Source organism: Myodes glareolus, chromosome 1 (genome assembly GCF_982192425.1).
Source record: "Myodes glareolus chromosome 1, mMyoGla1.1, whole genome shotgun sequence".
Classification (NCBI taxonomy): domain Eukaryota; kingdom Metazoa; phylum Chordata; class Mammalia; order Rodentia; family Cricetidae; genus Myodes; species Myodes glareolus.
Genome location: NC_142026.1, coordinates 7,290,564 through 7,310,861, shown reverse-complemented (window position 1 = coordinate 7,310,861; position 20,298 = coordinate 7,290,564). Strand labels below are relative to the sequence as shown.

At 43.1% G+C, this 20,298-nt stretch overlaps 1 long non-coding RNA gene and 1 pseudogene across 1 annotated transcript in view; one reads left to right on the top strand and one right to left on the bottom strand.

Moving 5' to 3' along the window:
• LOC125416146 (uncharacterized) overlaps positions 1 to 20,068 on the bottom strand; it is a 28,939-nt gene extending 8,871 nt beyond the window's left edge. Inside the window, exons 1-3 of the long non-coding RNA XR_007236796.3 lie at positions 19,775 to 20,068; positions 5,325 to 5,392; positions 1,882 to 1,988 (exon numbers count right to left, since the gene is read on the bottom strand). This is a non-coding gene — a long non-coding RNA (uncharacterized LOC125416146). The remainder of the gene's footprint in view (positions 1 to 1,881; positions 1,989 to 5,324; positions 5,393 to 19,774) is intronic.
• LOC125416145 (thioredoxin pseudogene) lies at positions 901 to 1,443 on the top strand (annotated as a pseudogene).
• Positions 20,069 to 20,298: the final 230 nt, after the last annotated feature.

Here is a 20,298-nt window from a genome sequence, read left to right as displayed (position 1 = left end):
TGCTAGCAAAGGTTTAAAGAAAGAGTTTTCTATTACATGGCAACAAGCTAAGGAGATTATAAAGAGATGTTCTACTTGCTCTTTCTATAATCAAAATACTGTTACCTTCAGGGAGTAACCCAAAGGGTACTCAAAGGAATGAAGTCTGGCAGATGGATGTGTTCCACTTTACAGAATTTGAAGAGTTAAAATATGTACACAGCAGCATTGACATGTATTCAGGTTTTCAATGGGCAACTGCCTTGAGTTCAGAAAAGGCAGATTCAGTAAACACACATTTATTAGAAGTTATGGCCATCATGGGAATACCTGCACAAATAAAGACTGACAATGGTCCAGTATATGTATCTAAGAAAATGAAACAGTTTTTTCTTATTATAATATAAAGCATAGCATAGGTATACCAAACAATCCTACAGATTAGGCAGTAGAATCTAGATAAATTTGATAGAAAGATCAAATTTAACTATAAAGGACATGTTAAACAAACAGAAAGGGATGGAAAATATTCCTAGAAATTGATTGCATAATGCTTATTAACCTTGAATTTTCTTAATGCTAATGAGAAAGGAACAATGGCTGCAGAGAAACATTGGATAATAGAAGACTTCTGAATTAAATCAGTCAGTGTATTTCAAGTATGTGTTGACCTCAGAATGGAAACCAGGAGATGTGCTACATTGGGAAAGGGGTTTTGCTCTTGTTTCAACAGAAGAAAAGCTATGGATACCATCAAAAGTAATAAAGATTTGGTTTGAAAAAGAGAAACCTTTTGAGAAAGAGAAATGATACCTCATACCCAGAGGTGACAATCATACAGGTGGTAAAGAAACCTCATAAGGGTTGGGTCAGGGTTCTGTTCTTGTCTTTGCAGGAAAATACTCATCCTTAAAAAGTCAAGAGACTGTGCAAGCTCCGTCGTGCACCTCGAATCCATTCCCATCGGATTCTACAGGAACTCGTGTGGTTCCTCCCCCGCGACTGCCAAAATGGTGAAGCTGATCGAGAGCAAGGAAGCTTTTCAGGAGGCCCTGGAGGCTGTGGGAGACAAGCTCGTATTTGTGGACTTCTCGGCCACGTGGTGTGGACCTTGTAAAATGATCAAGCCTTTCTTCCACTCCCTCTCTGAAAAGGATTCCAGTGTGGTGTTCCTTGAAATAGATGTGGATGACTGCCAGGACGTTGCTGCAAAGTGTGAAGTCAAATGCATGTCGACCTTCCAGTTTTACAAAAAGGGTCAAAAGGTGGGTGAATTCTCTGGTGCGAACAAGGAAAAGCTTGAAGCCTCCATTACTGAATTTGCGTAATTATGCCCTGAGAAACATAACCAGCCAGCAGCTGTTTAAAACCTGTAACTTTTTAAATTTTCAAACAAATATGAAGTGTGGAGAGTCTATCCCCAACTGCCATCTGATTATAAATGAGGATAAAATATTAATTCTACCCTTTTTTTTAAAAAAAAAAAGTCAAGAGACTGCTGTTGGAAATTCTACAGCCAGTAGCCTTTAAGTTACCCACCCCTTTGGATGTCCTCTTATACTATAAATGCTGATGTAAAGCTTGCATTCCCTCTCTTTTCTGGTTGCTGGATTTGGTTTCTGTTCCCCATTCATGTGGATGACTCTGTGAGTCTACCCCTAAATAAATAACTCTTTATTATACTCAATTCTGAGCTAGTGTGAGATTTCTACTTAGCATCCATTTTTAAGAGACCCTAGATGTTTGGATGCCTAAAGAGGAAAAGATAACCATCCATAAAGGATCACCAAACAAAGAGGAATATGACTTATGAGACCAGGTTATCTGCAGGGTAAAATTTCATATGTATATTCTCTGTACATATATATAAATATCTATTGCCCCATAGGAATATAAACTTACTTAAAAATCAAAGCTGACTCTGAAGTTGGATAATGATTGTCCTTCTCTAAGTCCAAGCATGTTGTTAAAAGAAAAATTCAGAGTTTCTGTCTTATGTCAGGAGCCATCTGATATGGGATAGAAAGAAGAAAGATCTTAGGAAAAATTTTACTCTTCTCCATACTTATTTTGTCTATATTGTATCTTTCTTGAATATATGTCTATATAAATAATGTTTAAGTTTTCCACAATGAACAATATATTTTCTTTCAGTAATCTTCGAAGTTTCCAGGAAGAAGATGGGGCCCCACAACAATGACTCCACCTGGTTGATATGATGTCATGATGCTGATAGCACTACTTTAAGATTGGTTTTGGGTACCAGCTGCTCAAGATGGTTTCAACTTTGTTAGCTGAAATGGTACACCTTCTTGATGGAGGAGGGTTATCTGTCTATTGTGTTATTTTCATTGGTCAATAAAGAGACTGCCTTGGCCCTTTGATAGGACAGAAAATTAGGTAGGCGGAGTAAACAGAATAGAATGCTGGGAAGAGGGCAATGAGGCAGACGCCATGGAGCCAGCCACCAAGTCAGACATGCTGAATCTTTCCCGGTAAGCCACACCTCGTGGTGTGATACAGATTATTAGAAATGGGTTAATCAAGATGTGAGAGTTAGTCAGTAACTAATTCTCTAGAGATAATGGGCCAGGCAGTATTTAAATGAATACAACTTATGTGTTGTTATTTCTGGGACTAAGCTAGCCGTGCAGGAGCTGGGTGAGGCGAAAAGCAGACCTGCTTTCTACACCTTCTTATAATGTACTGTCCAGAATTTCAAATAGGAACCTCAGAAAAATCCTATTGATCTGTTCAGAGACTATTTACAATTATACCAGACAGTAATCTTGAAACTTAACTATCATTTTACTTTTACAGGATCCCTTAGAAAGAACATCACTCCCATGACAGCTGAAAGTAATTCTAGAAGACAATGTCCTCTTTCCTAACAAAGTTTGTCATCAGGGTTAGGTACATCAATTAGGAGTTGAATACAACTGGTACAGGGTTGGGGGTTGGGGTAGAAATTATATAGGCTCAGGGATCTCTTTGTAAAAAAAAGAAAATTGGATGAGATAATAGGTAGTTTAGTGTGAGTTTACTCATCCTAATAACAATAGTGAGTAATAGAGTGAATACTTGTGGGCTATTATTTATAGGCAATTTATATTGGTATAGATTCTTGTATATTGATACAAATTCAAATTATATTGAATATGCTCATATTTGTTTATATTATTTGTAAACCTATGCAAAGTTATTTTGTCATATTGTGTGCATGCTTCTACCTCTGCTTAAGCCATTTTGTATATTGATCCAATTTTATGATAAATTTATCATATTGCATTATATATTTCTACCTCTGATTAAGATACTTGTACATTGTTTACATTTTGAGGTCATTGTACTCAATTTCTGTACAGTTGTTTAAAGATTGTTTAATATTATAATATGAAGTCTTAGTCTTTAAGTTATCTAGGTATTGAGTATTATAGGTCAACAGTCATTCATATTTGTCATAGTTAAACTAATCAGGTTTTTTAGATACATAGAGACTGTATTTTGCATAGATAGGTAATCTTCAACCACTTCAAAGAACTGTAAAATAAGGCATTTAAATAAGTTAGGCTTCTGTTGATGTGAGACAGGATTGCTCCTGGCAGCACTGATCTATTCCTGACAGAATGTTGAGGTCTGAAGACATTCCACTTAGAGTTTGTTTTCTTCTTGGCAAAACTGGCCTTTGCGCAATGAACTGCCCATGCCTTGACCACTGACAAAATGCACAATGTCCAGACTAGACAAGCAGGATACAAGAAAAAAGACTGCCAAACCTTGCCAAGACAGGGTAAGATGGTTCTGAAAATTCCCCTGCCTCGGAAAATGGTCTGTCAGTTACTCTAGGCCTTAGACACAAAGTTGGTTGCTTCAACATTTCAAATGGCACTTTTGCATTTATCGTACATTTTGAAAGCTGCTTTATTGCCCTTCCTGCTTACTCAAGTAATATTGTCTCCCTTCTCAGGCCTTCGATGTGGTTGAAGATTAGAGAGTTGTAGTTAATTTCCTCTTATGATTTAGCAATGCCATTTCTAATACAAGACTTAGGATAGAATGATTATTGAAACATATGTTCCTTGCTTAATATTGTTTATGCTGGTTGTAATTTTAATTTTTACACTTGATATTTGTTCTTACAAATAGTTTTGTATTAGGCTTAGAACTCTTTTATTTAAACAAAAAGGGGAAGTACTGTAGGAAATCCTTCAGCCAGCAGCATTTAAGACACCATCCCACTTGGGTATGGCCTCTTAAACTATAAATGTATACATAAAGCACGCTCGCTCTTTCTCTCCCATCTTGTAGATTTGGTCCTGTTTCCTGTTAGTGCAGAGGCCTGTGATCTGTGAGTCTACCCCTAAATACAATACCATTTATTATACGCCGCTATGAGCTAGTGTGGGATGATTTTGTAGCTTCCATCTTTGGTGGGAGACTGAAAGAGCTGTCTAACCCATTCCTAAAGCCATGGATTCATTAGAAGCTATACATAGGGGAACATAGATTCAGAGGATGTCCTGACAGAGGGACGGCTCTATGATGTCTGTAATATCTGCTTAGGACATCAAGCAATGCCAGGGAGGTTAAAAACAAAAACACAAAGGGAATACAAATTCAAAAAAAGTAAAAGCAACATACATGCAAACCCTTCGCACAGAATATGTATTCTCCAGGCCTCTCCTTTGATTCCCAAAAGCAGTAGTTCCTGTGGCAGGCCAAGGCTAGGGTCAGTGGCTGGATCAAAGAGGAGTCTCACAGAGCCGCCCCGCCCCCAGTGCTCAGGTCAGAGAGGAAGGGAAACTGCTACCAGGAACATTAATGGAGTGCTAGAAACCCAGAGGCAGGGATTGCTTTCAGCTCCTCAGCCCTCTCTTATTATCTGGTACTGACTCTATGGTTGAAGGACACCGGACAGTTCTCCTGTTCCTTCCCTCCATATGTAATCTTCCGTAAGGCAAACCTGGATAACTCAGAAGTCGTTACCCATCGACTTCCACCTGCCTGCCCCCAAAGAAGAGACTGCCAATCAGATATTATCTGAGTGAAGCCTGGTCCTTCACTACCTCACCAAGATGACACGCATTAAACACAGTAGGAAATGGCAGGTGATAAAGACTGACTTCCCTTAGTGCCGTCTTTTGTGTACCTTTACTCTGATAGGAGGACGTATCTTTCTGTTGGTGTCTCCTGCTTCCAATTACTGACATTTCATCTGGATGTGTTCTTTCCCTTTGGCTATGTAGGAATGCCAAATAAAGGCAACTGAGAAATAGCAATGCCCACCTCAAGTGTGGGTATCATCACACCACAGTCTCAGATGTCCTGTAAACGCTATCACGTACCTACATCAGCCTCCTTATTCTGTGCACACCACCAGAATGTTGCCTTTTGTGCCGGCTTCCAGGGCTTTCTGAAAAAAGAATACTATGTTTCCCTTTTTTGTTTCTTATTTTTAAATGACAGATGGTTCGGAAATATCTTTTTCACTCTTATAATTATTTTCCCCCAGTTTTTCTCCATCAAACAGCAATTACTCTCAGTCATAGCCTCCCTAAGTGGTTATTTTCTAGCTCCTAAGGAGAGTAATCACAGTGACTATATCCATCGTATGCACCTTGTGGTTTTTCTCAAACTTCCACTGAATATAATTTGTCCCCAGCAGCTGACATCGACACTTTACGCATGCTCCACAGGCTTTTAAAGTAGAGCACAGTTTCTGACGGAGTCATCATCTGTTTCACGAAGACTAGTTTTCAAAAACTATTCCCCAAAGTCTACCTTCAAAGAGAAATTAGAAATGTCACTGCCACACTTCAGACATTTTCCAGGGGAGAGGTGGAGTGGGCACGGGAACCTCTTCTTCTTAGCGTTAGATTACTGAACATGTCTGACACATTGAGCAATTTACAAAACAAGTAGGGTCCCTTCTGAATTTATTTCTGAATGCTAGCAATATTGAAAACAAGTTAACTTACATTACACCAAAGCCCCCTTAAAATGGATTTAATAATTACATATGTAAATTAACTCCTGGCAGAGTATCAGAAAGAAGCAATTACCAGGTCCACAGAGCCATTATCACTTGCTTAAACTTGGAAGTACTAAATGAATGTCAAAGGACAAAAATCCAGAGATTTGGGCATTTGTAAATTGTAAAATAAAGTTTCAGCAACCTTATTTGACCAGAGATCATCCATGATTAGTTTAGAAAAAAATAATCTTTGGTGTTTGCTGTTCAATGATGACTACATTTCACAGATAATACTTAATGCCAGCACAAGGATGGCAGTTTGTGGAGTGAAGAAGATGTGAGGTACACCAAGGGCAGGGTGTGCCAGGCAGAGTGTGTCCTTAGAATCTTTCCTGGTGGACTCTAGGCTAGTTGTGCTGCTATAACAAAATGGCTCACACTAAGTAATTTACAAGGAAAACGTTTATTTCTCTGAGCTCAGCAATGAAGAGCACTGGCTGCTCTTCCAGAGGACTAGGACTGGAGTCCTGGGACAACTTACAGCCATCTGCAACTACAGCTCCAGGGGATCCCATACCCTCTTGTGGCTTATGTAGGCAGTGCATCCGTGTGATACATGTACATACATGCAGAGAAAAGACCTATACAGATAAAATGACATGATGATGGAAATGTTTGTTTCTCACAGCTCTGGATGCTGCCAAGTCCAAGGTCAGGGCACAGGTTTTAGATGGCTGGTGAGGACCCAGTCTGTTGTCAGGATGGAGTCATGAATGGCACCCTCTGAAGAAGATGAGCACTGTGGCCATCCAGACCGAGTGGAAGTGTGGAAGGAAGAACCGCTCAAGTCTTAATTAAGGGTATCCAACTCTTCACCACGCACCGTGAATGCTGTTACTTTGGCAGCTATGTTCCAAATCATGAATTTAAGAGAAGCCGCAAACGTGCAAACCATAGCAGCCTCTGCCCAGCGTCTGAACTTCCAGTTCTTGTCCCCCACCTGCTGTGAATCACCTCCAGAAATTACATGTTAAGGCAATCAGGTGAAGTATTCGCTACCGTTGCGGGGGTAAGATCTCTTAAAGATGGAGATTCAGAAGGATCTTGCCCACGATGCGCTTCTGCCCCTGACAACTACTACTGAAGGAGGATAAAGATAAATACAAAATTTGTAAGTACTGGAAAGTATCAAAACCAGGAGCCCTCGGTGGTTCTCAACATGTGGGTCGCAACCCCTTTGGGGGTTCGAATGACCCTTTCTCAGGGATCATAGGTCAGATATCCTGCATAGTAGATATTTACATTATAACTATCAAAATTACAGTTATGAAGTAGCAATGAAAATAATTTTATAGTTGGGGGAGTCATCACACATGAGGAACTGTATTAAAGGGTCGCAGCACTAGGAAGGCTGAGATCTAATTGTTTTAAGGGAAATTCAATCTTGAATATCGATGGCATTCAAGGAAATCAATGCTACTGTTAAAAAAATGAAAAGAAAAGAAAAGGAAAGAAAAGGAAAGAAAAGAAAAGAAAAGAAGAGGAAAGGAAAAAAATAGAGGCAAGGAGAGGCAGGGGAACCTTCCCAAAGTCACTCTGAGCAACAAATGCAAGCTAGTTGATACGAATTCTCACTGTGAGTCCTTTGTCTTCAATTGTGTCTAGGGCAGGGTCAGAAGCAGCCAGGCTGGACAACGCTCAGACCCCCGCCCCCAGCTAGGCAGTGTCCATGATTATACACCTCAGAGGTAATGATAGTGGCTCCCAGCCACTCCCGCATTCCCCAGCGCTGTCACACTGCTTCCTGTTTTTCTCTGAGCCTGTCCCACCCCATCAGCCCTCTTCGGACCGTCCCAGGCCTTCTAGCTGGTCTCCAGCTCCTCTGCTCAGTGAAGCACTGTCTGCAGAGGTGCTGTTTAACATGCCTGCCCTTCTACGCATGTGCCTGCACCTCCCCGCTCTGGTCTTGAGCCTCACTCTCTTCGTCTTCTGTCTCATGCTTCTCTGGAGCAGATAGGACAGGGGTTTCCTAACAAAGTCTTGCTGCTCACACCCCCACGGGTAGTGCCTGGTGGTCTGTTCCCCACCACATGTGTGGACTCGGGCAAAACCTGTTTCAGTCAGAAAGACAGGCTGCCTACAGAGTTTGCCTCCAGAAAGCGATCTCTCACCACGCTCCATAAACCTTATCCCCAAACATATTTGGATTCTTCCTCCTCTGCACCCCACCTCCTTAGGTAGCCTGTAAACTCCCTGAAGTCAGACCCAATAGAATTAACTTTCAAACTGTTTAGTTTAGCTGGGTACTGCCAGACTTAAATATTTTCTGAAGGGAGCGCTGTGTGGTGACTCACTCCCGTAATTCCAAGAACTGGAGAGCCTGAAGCAAGAGGATTATCCAAAGTTGGAAGCCAGAATAGGCTATATAATGCGTTCTAGGCCAGTCTGAGCTACAGGGTGAGAACCTGTCTCAAAAACAACAACAACAACAATAAAAATGTTGAAGCAACAAAGACCAAAAATTCTTAAGGAAGTCAGGAAGTTTGGGTGATAGAAGACAAATAGGAGCTGTGAGAGACAGGATGAGGTCCTCCCAGGCAGCTGCTGTAGTAGAGCCCCATCGAAAGCCCTGTCTTTCCCTCGTATTCAATATCCTTCCTCCTCAGGGTACCCAAGACTCCAGGAACGCACACTGATGCTTCACCTCAGTCTGGCAACTGCAAATCAAGTCTTGGGTTATTGAGGAGAAAGCTACCATTGACCCCTACACTCAGCATCCCTGCCCAGTGTCATCACTGCAAGGTGCTCTGATGCTTACATCACGGCACTCGAGGCCAGCGTCTCTGTGGATTACCAGTAGATGTGGTCAGCTGCTGGAATAATTACAGTCGTCCGTCTCTAAATGAGGGGATCTGCTCTAAGAACTGCACCCATCAGCAGTTTTGTTGAGACAGAGTCCTCCTACAGGCTTGGATGGTAAGGGCCAGTCACTCAGACGGGAAGCATGGTTAGCACACGGTGGTCTGCCTATTAACCAGCTGAACTCTTGTTTTAGTCTAGACTCAGCTCCTTCTCCTGCACTATGTCTGTCTGCACACTGCCACGTCTCACCACAGTGATAATCACTAAACCCCAATTAAATGTTTTCCTTTAGAAGAGTTGCCATGGTCATGGTGCTTCTTCACATCTATAGAAACCCTAATTAAGACAAATAGTTTCACTCCCTAGTGACTAAGCAAATGTCTGAGCCTATGGGGACTGTAATGGTCTGTCCTGTCTCTTTAAGAGACAAGACCTGCCCACTCCCTCCCCCATCTACCACAGAGGCAGGCAGATCTTCCTTCTTGCCTGCAGCCCTTCTTTTCCTTCTTTCTCTCAAAGAGGCAGCATCTGCCTCGCTCCCTTCTTCCCACTTCTTCCCCCCTCTGGTTCTCCTTCTCTCTCTCTCTCTCTCTCTCTCTCTCTCTCTCTCTCTCTCTCTCTCTCCCTCTCTCTCTCTCTCTTTCTGCTTTCTTCTCCCCTTCCCTTCCCTAACCCACTAAATAAAAATCCAACCTCACTCTGCCTGAGTACCTACCTGTCTAGGTCTCTTACCCATCATGCGGCTCTCCGTCTGGGACCTGGCTGCCTTTGTGGCCTGCCATGGTCTCAGGACCCGCTGCCCACTGCCACCGCACAGGGACCTGCTGTGTTTTATTTTTACCATTACAGGGATCATGCTCACTCAGACCACAGCATCTCCCCAGTGCTGCTGTTTGTGTTGCTCTTGTTAATTGGCGTCTAAAAAATATTAATGTGGGTTAAATATCCGGTGCTAATTATATACAGTAATATTAATGCATTGTTGAGTGGGAAAGGGAAATATCGTTAATGGAATGTCAGTGGAAGCAGTGTTTAGAGTTTGCTGCCTGCAGTAGGTTTCTCTTCCTTAGTTAAGGGGTGGAATGGTTGTATGGACGTTAGTGTGAAAGGCTACCTCTGTCATGGCTAGGTAACTGAGATGATCGTGGGAGAAGTGGAGCAGGAGTGGAGTAGAAATCTCTGGATTGTATTTCCTAAACATCAAGACGCATGGCAGCAAGTATAAAATTTTGGAATCTGTTAAGTATAATGCTGCCAGTGGTGTTGTCGTTGGAAAACTAAAATTCCTTCAGACAGAATGTATTTGCTTGCCTGTGAATGTTCCTTGTCAGCAATCAATGCCACCATTGTTTTGAAGCCTTTGTGTTAGAATATGCACAAAACCCATGATAACAGGAGTGGAAATCAAACTCTCCCCTGACAGTCAAGGCCATAGATAGCAGGTCACTCAGTGGCCTTTGAAGCTTGATCTCTCCCCTACTCCAAACTTTGCTCCTGGGAAACTAGGCCTACAGAATCCCTCCCTGTCCTCAGTGAGGGCCAACCAGAATGCTTCTCCTAATACACTGTCTGCAAGTTCTGTCAATCAAAGGTCTACGGTATTACTTCCTCCCTCACATCTTCCCTACTACAAACTTTTCTTTGATGTGTTAGTTGGTACATCCCCTGCCAGGTTTGGACAGAGGTTCAATCAGTGAACTTACATTGACACATCATGAGCATCCAAAACCACAGTTTATGTTGGAGTTTGCTGTTGGCGCTGTATAGTCTCTGGATTGGGGCAAATGTCTGATGACTTGTATCTACCATTACAGCTCTTTTGAAAGCATTTTCACCGAGCTGAGAATCCCTTGTATTCCCTAGTCAGCTAGTAGTCCATCCCACCTTACCTGCCCTTGGCAGCCAGAGATCTTTCTGCTGGATTCATAGATTTTCCTTTTCTGGTATGCCAAGTAGTTGAAAATTATACAGCATAGGTCCAATTTAGACTGACTTTCTTCCCCATCCTCCTCACCCCCTGTGTGTGTGTGTGTGTGTGTGTGTGTATGTGTGTGTGTGTTACTCATGTGTACATGTTTGTGAATATGTACATGTGTGAGTGTGGATGCATGTAGAGACCAGAGGTTGAAACTAGGTGTTGTTCTCACCTGAGTTTGATGCAGAGTTTCTCACTGTTTGGAACTTATGGAGATTCACCTAATGAGCTCCAAGGATCCTCTGCACATCCTCAACACCGAGATTACAGGCTCACACCACCATGCCGGAAGAGTTTTTTACATTGATGTTGGGATCTGAACTCAGATTCTCATGCTTGGGTACCGAACACTTTACCAAATGAAGTATTTATTTCTCCAGCTCTATCAGATTGGCTTCTCGATTTCAGTAATAATGTAAAGTTAGTGTTCCTTCACATATGTTCAAGACCTTTTTTATTTTAGTGCTGAATAATATTCCATTGTCTGGTTATACTGCAGTTTATTAATTCATCCCCTGAAGATTGCTTCCAAGTTTTGGTGATTGTGAGCAAAGCTGTGGGGGGTTGTATGTACATGCATTTTTAGATCTTTTGGGAAAAAACCAGGCCTCATCATCATGGGGTCATGTGATGAGTATATATGGATTTCGACATGTCATCAAATTGTCCCCCAAAGTGACTTTCATGTCATTTTACATCCTAGCCTGGAGTGCCACTCTGTTCTGCTGCGCTGCTGACATTTGTCATTGTCACTGTTTGGAATGTCAGGTGCATCAGCAATGGCAGCTTACTGTTACGAATTTACATTTCGTCTTACAATGTGGAAGAAGTTATACGTATTCTCTTTGATGAGGTATCAGCTAAGGTCTTTGGTTTGTTTTCTTTTTCTTTATTTTTTTGTTTTTGTTTGTTTTTGTTTTTATTTTTGGTTTTGTCGAGACAGGGTTTCTCTGTGTAGCTTTGGTTGTCCTGGAACTCACTCTGTAGACCAAGCTGGCCTCTGACTCACAGAGTTCCACCTGCCTCTGCCTCCCAAGTGCGGGCATTAAGGGTTGTGGGCCACCACCACCCGGCCCATTTGGTTTGTTCACTTATTATTGAGTTTCTGAGTTCCTTGCCATCTCCAGCACCCCCACCTCAGCAAAGTTAAAGATTTATTTGTATATTCTCCATAATAATCACTAATAATGTGTAGGTTTTGATGGAGCTAAGATGAGACTCCTGCTCCATGGTAGAGCATTTCAGAGCCCTGGGTTCAATCTCCAGCACGGCAGAAAGGAATACTTTCTGTCATCTCTCTTCTCGCTGTATTTAAGTGTTAATTTTGATGAAGACTAGCATGTCCATTGCTCTTCATATATTTGCTTTTGCTGTTTTTATAAACAGCTTTTTTATATAAACTGTCAAGGTCATCTAGCATTTCTTATCTTATCTTAACTTCTGGAGACTTATTGTTTCCTGTCCCAACTGCTTCCAAATACCTGGGCTGCTTCCCAAATTAACACACAGAGGTTTAAATTAATTATAAATGCTTGGCCAATAGCGCAAGCTTGTTATTAGCTAATTCTTATACTTAAATTAACCCATCATTCTTATCTATGTTTAGCCATGTGTCTTGGTACCTTTGCTCTGTATGGCTTGTTCCTCTGTGTTAGCCAGTGACTCTCTACTTTGCCCTTCTCCTTCCCATCATACTTAGTTTGGTGGCTCCACCTGTACTTCCTGCCTGGCTTTTGGCCAATCATTGCTTTATTAAACCACTTTGAGTGACAAATCTTTACAGTATACAAGAGGCTCGTTCCACAACAATTTATAGTATTGTGTTTTAAATTTTGATATATGAACCATTTTGAGTGAATTTTTGTGAAAGGTATAAGACCTGTGTCTAGGTTTGTTTTCCTTTTGGGGTATGAGGATATCTAGTTCTAGCACCACTTGTGAAAAGTGACCTGTTTTAACCTTTGCTTTGTTCCTTTGTCTAGTATTTCTCTCTCAATGCGGTGCTGTCCTTTCAAGTTCACCTGCTTCTGTGCATTACTCTAAGACCAGTTGTTATTCCACAAGTAAACTTCTAGATTTTGACTAGGGTTGCATTGAATCCAGAAACCAAGTTGTGAGGAAATGACACACTGACTAATTTGTGTCTACTTATCCATGAACACGGAATGCCTCTCCATTTACTTGATTTCCTTTTAAAATCCAATTTCTTAAAAAATTATCTATTTATTTACTTTTAAGGTATGAATGTTCTGTCTACATATATGCCTGTACACCAAAAGAGGGCATTAGAATGATGGTTGTGAGCCACTGTGTGGTTGCTGGTAATTGAACTCAGGTCCTCTGGAAGAGCAGCCAGTGCTCTTAATCATTGAGCTATCTCTCCAGTCCCTTAAAATTAATTTTTTTTTTTTGGTTTTTCGAGACAGGGTTTCTCTGTGGCTTTGGAGCCTGTCCTGGAACTAGCTCTTGTAGACCAGGCTGGCCTTAAACTCACAGAGACCCATCTGCCTCTGCTTCCCAAGTGTTGTGATTAAAGGCATGCACCACCATTGCCTGGCTTAAAAATCAATTTTTAAAGGTAGTGCATAATATTAATTTCTTTTGATAAAAGTTCTTTAACAGTGGAAACTCTGCCTGAGACAATATGGATGTAGAAGTCTCTCGGCTTGTTTCTGTACTTCTCTACTGGATATTCATTGTAGAGAAACGATCGTCTTAGGAGAAATCATGTTGGCTGATAGCTCTCATCTAGGCTTGACTGTGTGAGTTGCTGTTACCAGGAGAACATAACTGGATGTAACAAGTATCCATTCTGCGCTAGGTCATCATGAGTAGCCATTGTAATGATTCAGCCACGCAACATGGCTGGCTGACACTTCTGGGTTCCAGGGCCACGCATGTGTGGACAAACTCAGGTAGAAGTGCCTATTGACCCCGGGAATCATAAAGGACCCCGTGTGACCCATATGTAGCATGGTTACATTATCTCCACGTGATGCAGCTGCATGAGCCCTTGCATGCATGTGTGACCTCTGACATCTGGTATGACACAGCCATGTCATTCCCCTGTGTGCAAGTGCTAGGTGGCCTTTAAAAGCTGGACACACCATCTTCAGCTCGCTCTCTCTCTCTCTCTCTCTCTCTCTCTCTCTCTCTCTCTCTGCACACTGACTTCCCCAGGCCTGTACACGCTCCCTCTAATAAACTCCTAAGCGGGTTTGTTGCATGTTCCATGTTTCCTTCTCACTCGTGCCAGGTAATTTCACTGGTGCCGTGAGACTCAGGAGACTCTCCCACACTGAGCCCCTCTCCCAGGGTTGGGATCCAGAACTGGCTATTTTCTTCCACAGCAACCACGTGTTCCATTTGCCTGAACACAATTTCTACGCACACCACCAGCTTCAGTCGGTGAGTTTTGCTCATTCTGGTCAGCTTAACCATTTCTTCGAACCTGACGAAGTGACCGCTGAACTCTCGGCAATCTTCTGGTGTTTCTATAAATGGGGGATTGAGCCCTTTGCTGACATTCATCTCTGGATTGCTTCCCTTAGCTAAAATTGTGTCTGGACTACCCAGGGTCAGTCCTCCCATGACTGGGGACCCAGAGTCCCTCAGATTTTTCTTTCCCCCTTCTTTCTTTTCTTTTTGTCAGTGGTCCCCGCTGTGGCCTCTCTGGCTTCCGAGTCACCCCGACCACGGCCTGTCAGGCAGAGGATGCTCTCCTACAGGCCCTGCAGTGTTCACCACTGCTTCACACCCCGCCTATAGAGGGGAAACGTCCCCCTATAGGCCTTGTGGTGTCACCATTTTCATGGGATTTTACAGTTTTAGCTATGGGTAGCAAGCCATCCAAGACCCCTAGGATGCCTTTTAGAGGCCCTGAAACCCCAGGCTTTAATGCCCTACTTACAGATTCATTCCCACACTTGTCCATCTTTGTTCAAAAAAATGGCCTCGTTACCATTTAGATAATAATGTAAACTGGCCGCCTAATGACACTTTTGATCCCGATATTCTACGGGAGCTTTCTAACTGCTGTCAGCACACAGGCAAATGAAAGGAGTTTCCTTATATCCAAGGCTTTTACTATCTAAGCTCTAAGCCTAATCTGTCTGTCCTTACAAGTTGTTCGCCTGCTCACATGCACCTGACTATGCCATCTCAGCCAGAAGAACACTCCACTTCTGCTCTGGACTCAGCTAATGAACCCCCACCTTTTCAACCTCAGTGGGCAGCTACCCGGTTCCTTCAGCTCCTACCCCCATTCCTTCAGCTCCTGCTCTGGACCTCTCTAAGGAATCCACACCTTCCTGACCTCAGCAGACAGATACTTCCGCTCCTTTATTTCCCTCTGCCTTGCTACCTCCCTCCACTTGCTCTTCGGCTCTCTCTTCCCCCCACTAACTACTCCATTAGCCCCACTGGATCATTCTTCCTCTCTAGTGCCTGGCCGCAGCAGCCCGGCTCTGGAACCCACCTTTACCCCTCCTTTCACATGCTCATATGCTGCTATGGAACCCAACCCTGACTAAGCCAAGATGGTTGCAATTCTCCCATTGCAAGAGGTGGCCAGCATAGATGGATTCGTTAGGGTACACGTTCCTTTCTCCATCTCAGAACTCTCTTCAAAAACTGGGGTCTATATGTCTAATTCTAACACTTTCATAAAGCAATTCCAATATATTACCCAGTCTTCTAATCTCACATTTCAAGATATTTATATGATTTTATCTAATAACCTACTTCCTGAGGAGTGTAGGTGAGTTTGGAGCAGGCCAGACTACACGCAGATGAGGTTCACCAAACTTATGCAACACACCACCCGGGGGCAGAGGCGGTCCCCGAACAGGAAACACACTGGGACTGTAACACCCCAGGTGGAATTTTAGCTAGGGACCGGTTTTTGATTTGCCTTCTGGCAGGTCTCTGTAAGGCTGCCCTCAAGCCAGTAAACTAAAATAAGCTCTCAGAGGTCATTCAAGATACAAAGGAAAATCCTTCTGCATTTTTGGACCACCTCACTTAAGCTCTGTTACAATATACTAACTTAGATCCAGAAACCATGGAAGGCAGACAGTTACTCATGACTCATTTTTTTTTCTCAGTGCTACCCTGACATTAAGGCTAAACTTAGACTTTGGAGGAAGGCCCCTTGACCCTACAGGCAGAAGTCTTAGAGTTGCTTTTAAGGTATACCATGTGAGGAATGACAAAGCCCACAATCGTCACTGTCAAGCGCTAGCCATGGCTCTTCAACCGCCTGACCCGTGCTGTCCCTGTTGCTCCCTTGCCCCCTGGGGCTCAAGAACCGCCAGGCCTGTGTTTCAAATGTGGTGGAACTGGTCACTGGGCCCAAGCATGCCCTAATCCTCATTTTGATCCCAAGAGACCTTGTCCAAGATGCCATAGGGAAGGACACTGGGCAGTCGATTATTCTTGTGCACATCATGGCATGGAAACATCAAACCCAGAAAATTCCCAACGAGTGAGGCTGTCCAGGCTCCTTTTCTAAAACTCCAGGATAACTCTGAAGCCATTTCTGACAACTCTGAGGCCATTTCTGAGGCCTCTCAGCAGTAGTACTCCCCCCTCCCCTGGGAACCAAGGACCTAACCACTATACATGCATGTACTGAAATGTTGGGAATTTTTCATCTCCCTGAGTCCTTGTGAATGTCCTCCAGATAGAACTCAGTTATTGGAATAGGGGCAAGATAACCCTTCGGTGTCGACTCAGTTCCTGCTGTTTTGACTCAGTCCCTGGGAAGGGGTCAAAGTAACCCACAGATGTTCCCCCTTACCCCACCTGATCTGGCAACCTCTCTTCCGCCCTGGCTCAGTCCTGTAGCCCTTTGAATGAGCCAATCATAATAGTTGAAAATAATCCCTGGGTTTCCCCCCTTATTTCCCCTTCTATTTCTATAAAAAAAAATAGCCTGTACCAGCTATTCAGGGTCTTTTTGGCTTCTCGAATGCTGAAAGACCCTGTCGTGACAGAATTAACTAAATCCTCGTGCTTTTACATCAACTGCAGTGTGGGAGTGGTCTCTTGGGGTGACTCCTCCTCGGTGATTGGACTTCAGAGTCCAACACTTTGACCCGACAAAACCGTCATCTGTAACAAGGAGCCACAGGTAAACATCACAGTATCAGGATGACCCATCTCCTTTCTCTTAGACACCAGTACTTGGTACTGAGGGAATTCTGGGGGCCTACCTCTCTCTCTAGTTTCCCTAGTGTTGGGGTAGGGGGACAGCCTTATCTTCCTCAGCAGACCCTACCCCTTAGCTGTATTTTTAGGGGTATTTATCTCACTTATTCATTTTTATCCATGCCGACCTGCCTGGTACCTCTTATGGGAAGATATTTTTTAGCAAAAGTCGGCGCTTCCATTTCATTTGCTCCTTCCATTCCCCTTACCCCAGACTCTCCAACAGCTCCCCTCCTCCTCCTCTAGCCTCCCAACCTCCCAGCTCCAATGTGTCTTTCCTCTACCACCTCTCAGGTGACCCTCCAAGTCTGGGACACCCAAAACCCCTCTGTTGCTAAACACCATTCCGCCATCATTATCTAATTACAAGACCCTACTAAGTACATTACCCAAGCTCAGTACCCCCTCTCTCTCCGGAGCCTTAGGGGACTTAAGCCTGTTATCTCTGACCTTTTAAGAAAAAAAGCTACTTCGTCCCACCTCTTCTCCCTTTAAAACCCCTATACTTGCTGTTAGAAAACCTAGCAGAACCTATCACTTGGGTCAAGACCTCTGGATCATTAACTCCGCAGTGGTCCCTCTTCATCTTGTAGTGCCAAACCCTTACACTTTTCATTCCACTATCCCCCCAAGAACCTCCCGCTTCTCAGTTTTAGATCTTAAGGATGCTTTTTTCTCTATTCCTCTCAGCTCCCAATCTCAAATTATCTTTGCCCTCACTGTGCTGACCAAGCAGCTAGAGCAGCAGCATTTCAGAGCCCAAACCTACCTCAGTCACCTCAGGGGGTTCATACAGTACAGCCTGCATTCTCACAGACACTCCCTGACACCCAGCAATCCTGTCCTACCTACATCAGCTCTTTCATCCTAATAGCAAAGCTCTGTCTCGTTTTGTCAAGGCTCACCTCCAACCCACCCCTGAGGACTTAGAGTTCTTAAAAGCTATCACTGCCTCTTGTAAAATCTGTCAAAAGTCAGATCCCAAAACCAAATATTGTAGCTTCCATTTTCCCACCCACCAGGCCAGGGGTTCCCTTCCAGGAACTGACTGGCAGCTTGACTTTACTCATGTTCCCATGGTCAGAAGAGTTAAATATCTCCTGGCTTTGGTGGACACCGTATCTGGGTGGGTTGATGTGTTTCCTACCACTAACAAGAGGGCCCAGACAGTTTCTGATGTTCTTCTCTGAGAAAGTATCCCCCGGTTTGGAATCCCAACCTCTCTTCAGTTGGATAATGGCCCAGAGTTTACCTCCCAGATCTCTCAAACTTTATCTAAGGCTCTTAACACTGCCTGGCATTTTCATATCCCATACCATCCACAGTCTTCAGGGAGGGTAGAACAAACTAACTGTCCCTTAAAAAATGTTCTTGTTAAGATGTCGCAGGAGCTTCACCTCTGGCCCTTCTTAGGCTTAGGACTCTCCCCAAAAACCCCTTTTCATCTTGCCCTTTGAACTCATGTATGGGCGGCTGGGTTTTAACCTCTGGCCTCTCACCTAAAACCTCTCCCCTTCCTGATCACCTGCTTACTCCGCTGTTATCCCATCCTCACTCCCTATTATGGGATTTTACCAACTACTCATTACCTTAACCATGTGCCAATTCATGCCCACCACCAATTAAAATAGGAGATCAGGTATTGTTCTCTCCCCCAGACCAACGCCCCTCACCCCTTTCCCCTAAATGGCAGGGCCACTTTAAAGTAATTCTTATAACTCCCACAGCTGCCAAGCTCAAGGGACTCTCATTGGATCCACCAGTCCCACCTTAAACCTTTTACTCTTCCAACTCAAGATACTCCCTCATATGCGGCTACTCAAACAGGGCCCTGCTCCCTTAAGTTCCAGGGGGCACCAGGATCAGTCACTGTTTCTCCAGTTCCAGAAAAATAAAAGTCTTATCACTGACTCAACCCTCCTGTGCCAAAACTCCATACACTCTCCCTCTTCCTCTTTCTCTTATATGCTTTACCACCTTCTATATATCTCCAATGTCATGTTTAAATTTCCAGTTAACCACTCAGCTGTTATTACAGGGACTATCATTAAACATAGAGCCAGAGACACAAGGATTGCCAAAAGCCCATGTGGTAAGAAACAATAATGATTTGGGGGACATTCACAGTCACAGACTCCCAAAACTCACAAAACAGACTTTAACATAACAGGTTTATCACTGACTGCAGCAGTGTCTCCTAGATGTTAAGGTAATACCATGATGCTAAAGAGAACAAGGGCCTTAAGATTTGCTTCAGGTAAAACACTGAGGGGTCTAATCATTCCCCTTTCTAATAGTTCTCCTTCTTTTCCTCCCTCCTCCCCACTGTCTTCTATTCCAGCACTATATCATCATAATCATAAACTTTTAATATGTCTAAAATTTATTTCTTTTCAAACATTTTTTCATAAGCTCCAGGGAGCCAATTGGACCTATCTAAACAGACCAGACTTACTGTCGTGAGCCTTATCCCTGAGCGGGCATTCTGCCCTTACTTAGAGGTCTGCAAGTAAATACTCAGGATGACCACAGTATTTGTTCTAGGAACAAGTTTATTATGTCAATAGTCAAATCTCCAATTGTTAGCAGGTATGGGCAAACATCAAAACTATAACAATCATTTAAATCTCTAATTATTCTTATGGCAGATATAAGTAAACATTAAACCTATAACAATCCTAGTCAATCAATCACATCACACATTCAGCAAGGGTTCCTATGTGTCCTAGGCAAGGTCTTCTATCCTATCTTACTGAGGCATTGGTGTATACGACCTGATAATGGTCCGTGGCTCTCGACGTAGACCTCTGGATCAGCAAGTCTTGATCCGCAGGCAAGAGCTAGTTCTCTGGCTCTTGGACAGTCTCAGCTGTGAAGTTGCTGGTTCGTTGGATTCTCTATGACCGCTCTGACAGCAGGTCTAGCAAGTCATTTTGAGAATGTCTTCTGGTCGTGAGCCTCAAGTTTTTATACTGTCTGTGGCTACATTACTTTTTTTATTTCTAGATTAGCACACATGTCTGCTTATCATATAGTTACGTCACACTTGTTCACCAGCTCAAACTCTTATCACCACTGCACACATTGCTTCATACTTTTTAGTTTCATTTTGCGTGTCACTTAATATTGTATCCTAACAAACAGGGACTTGTTTATCCTTACAAACTCATAACATTTCACTTAATATTTCCTCTTAATACTCCTGGACTTGTTTGTCCTTACAGACTCATAACACTTGCCCAGAATGAGTATCATTTAATTCTTCCCTTATCATTCCTGGTCTCAGAAACCCCTGGAA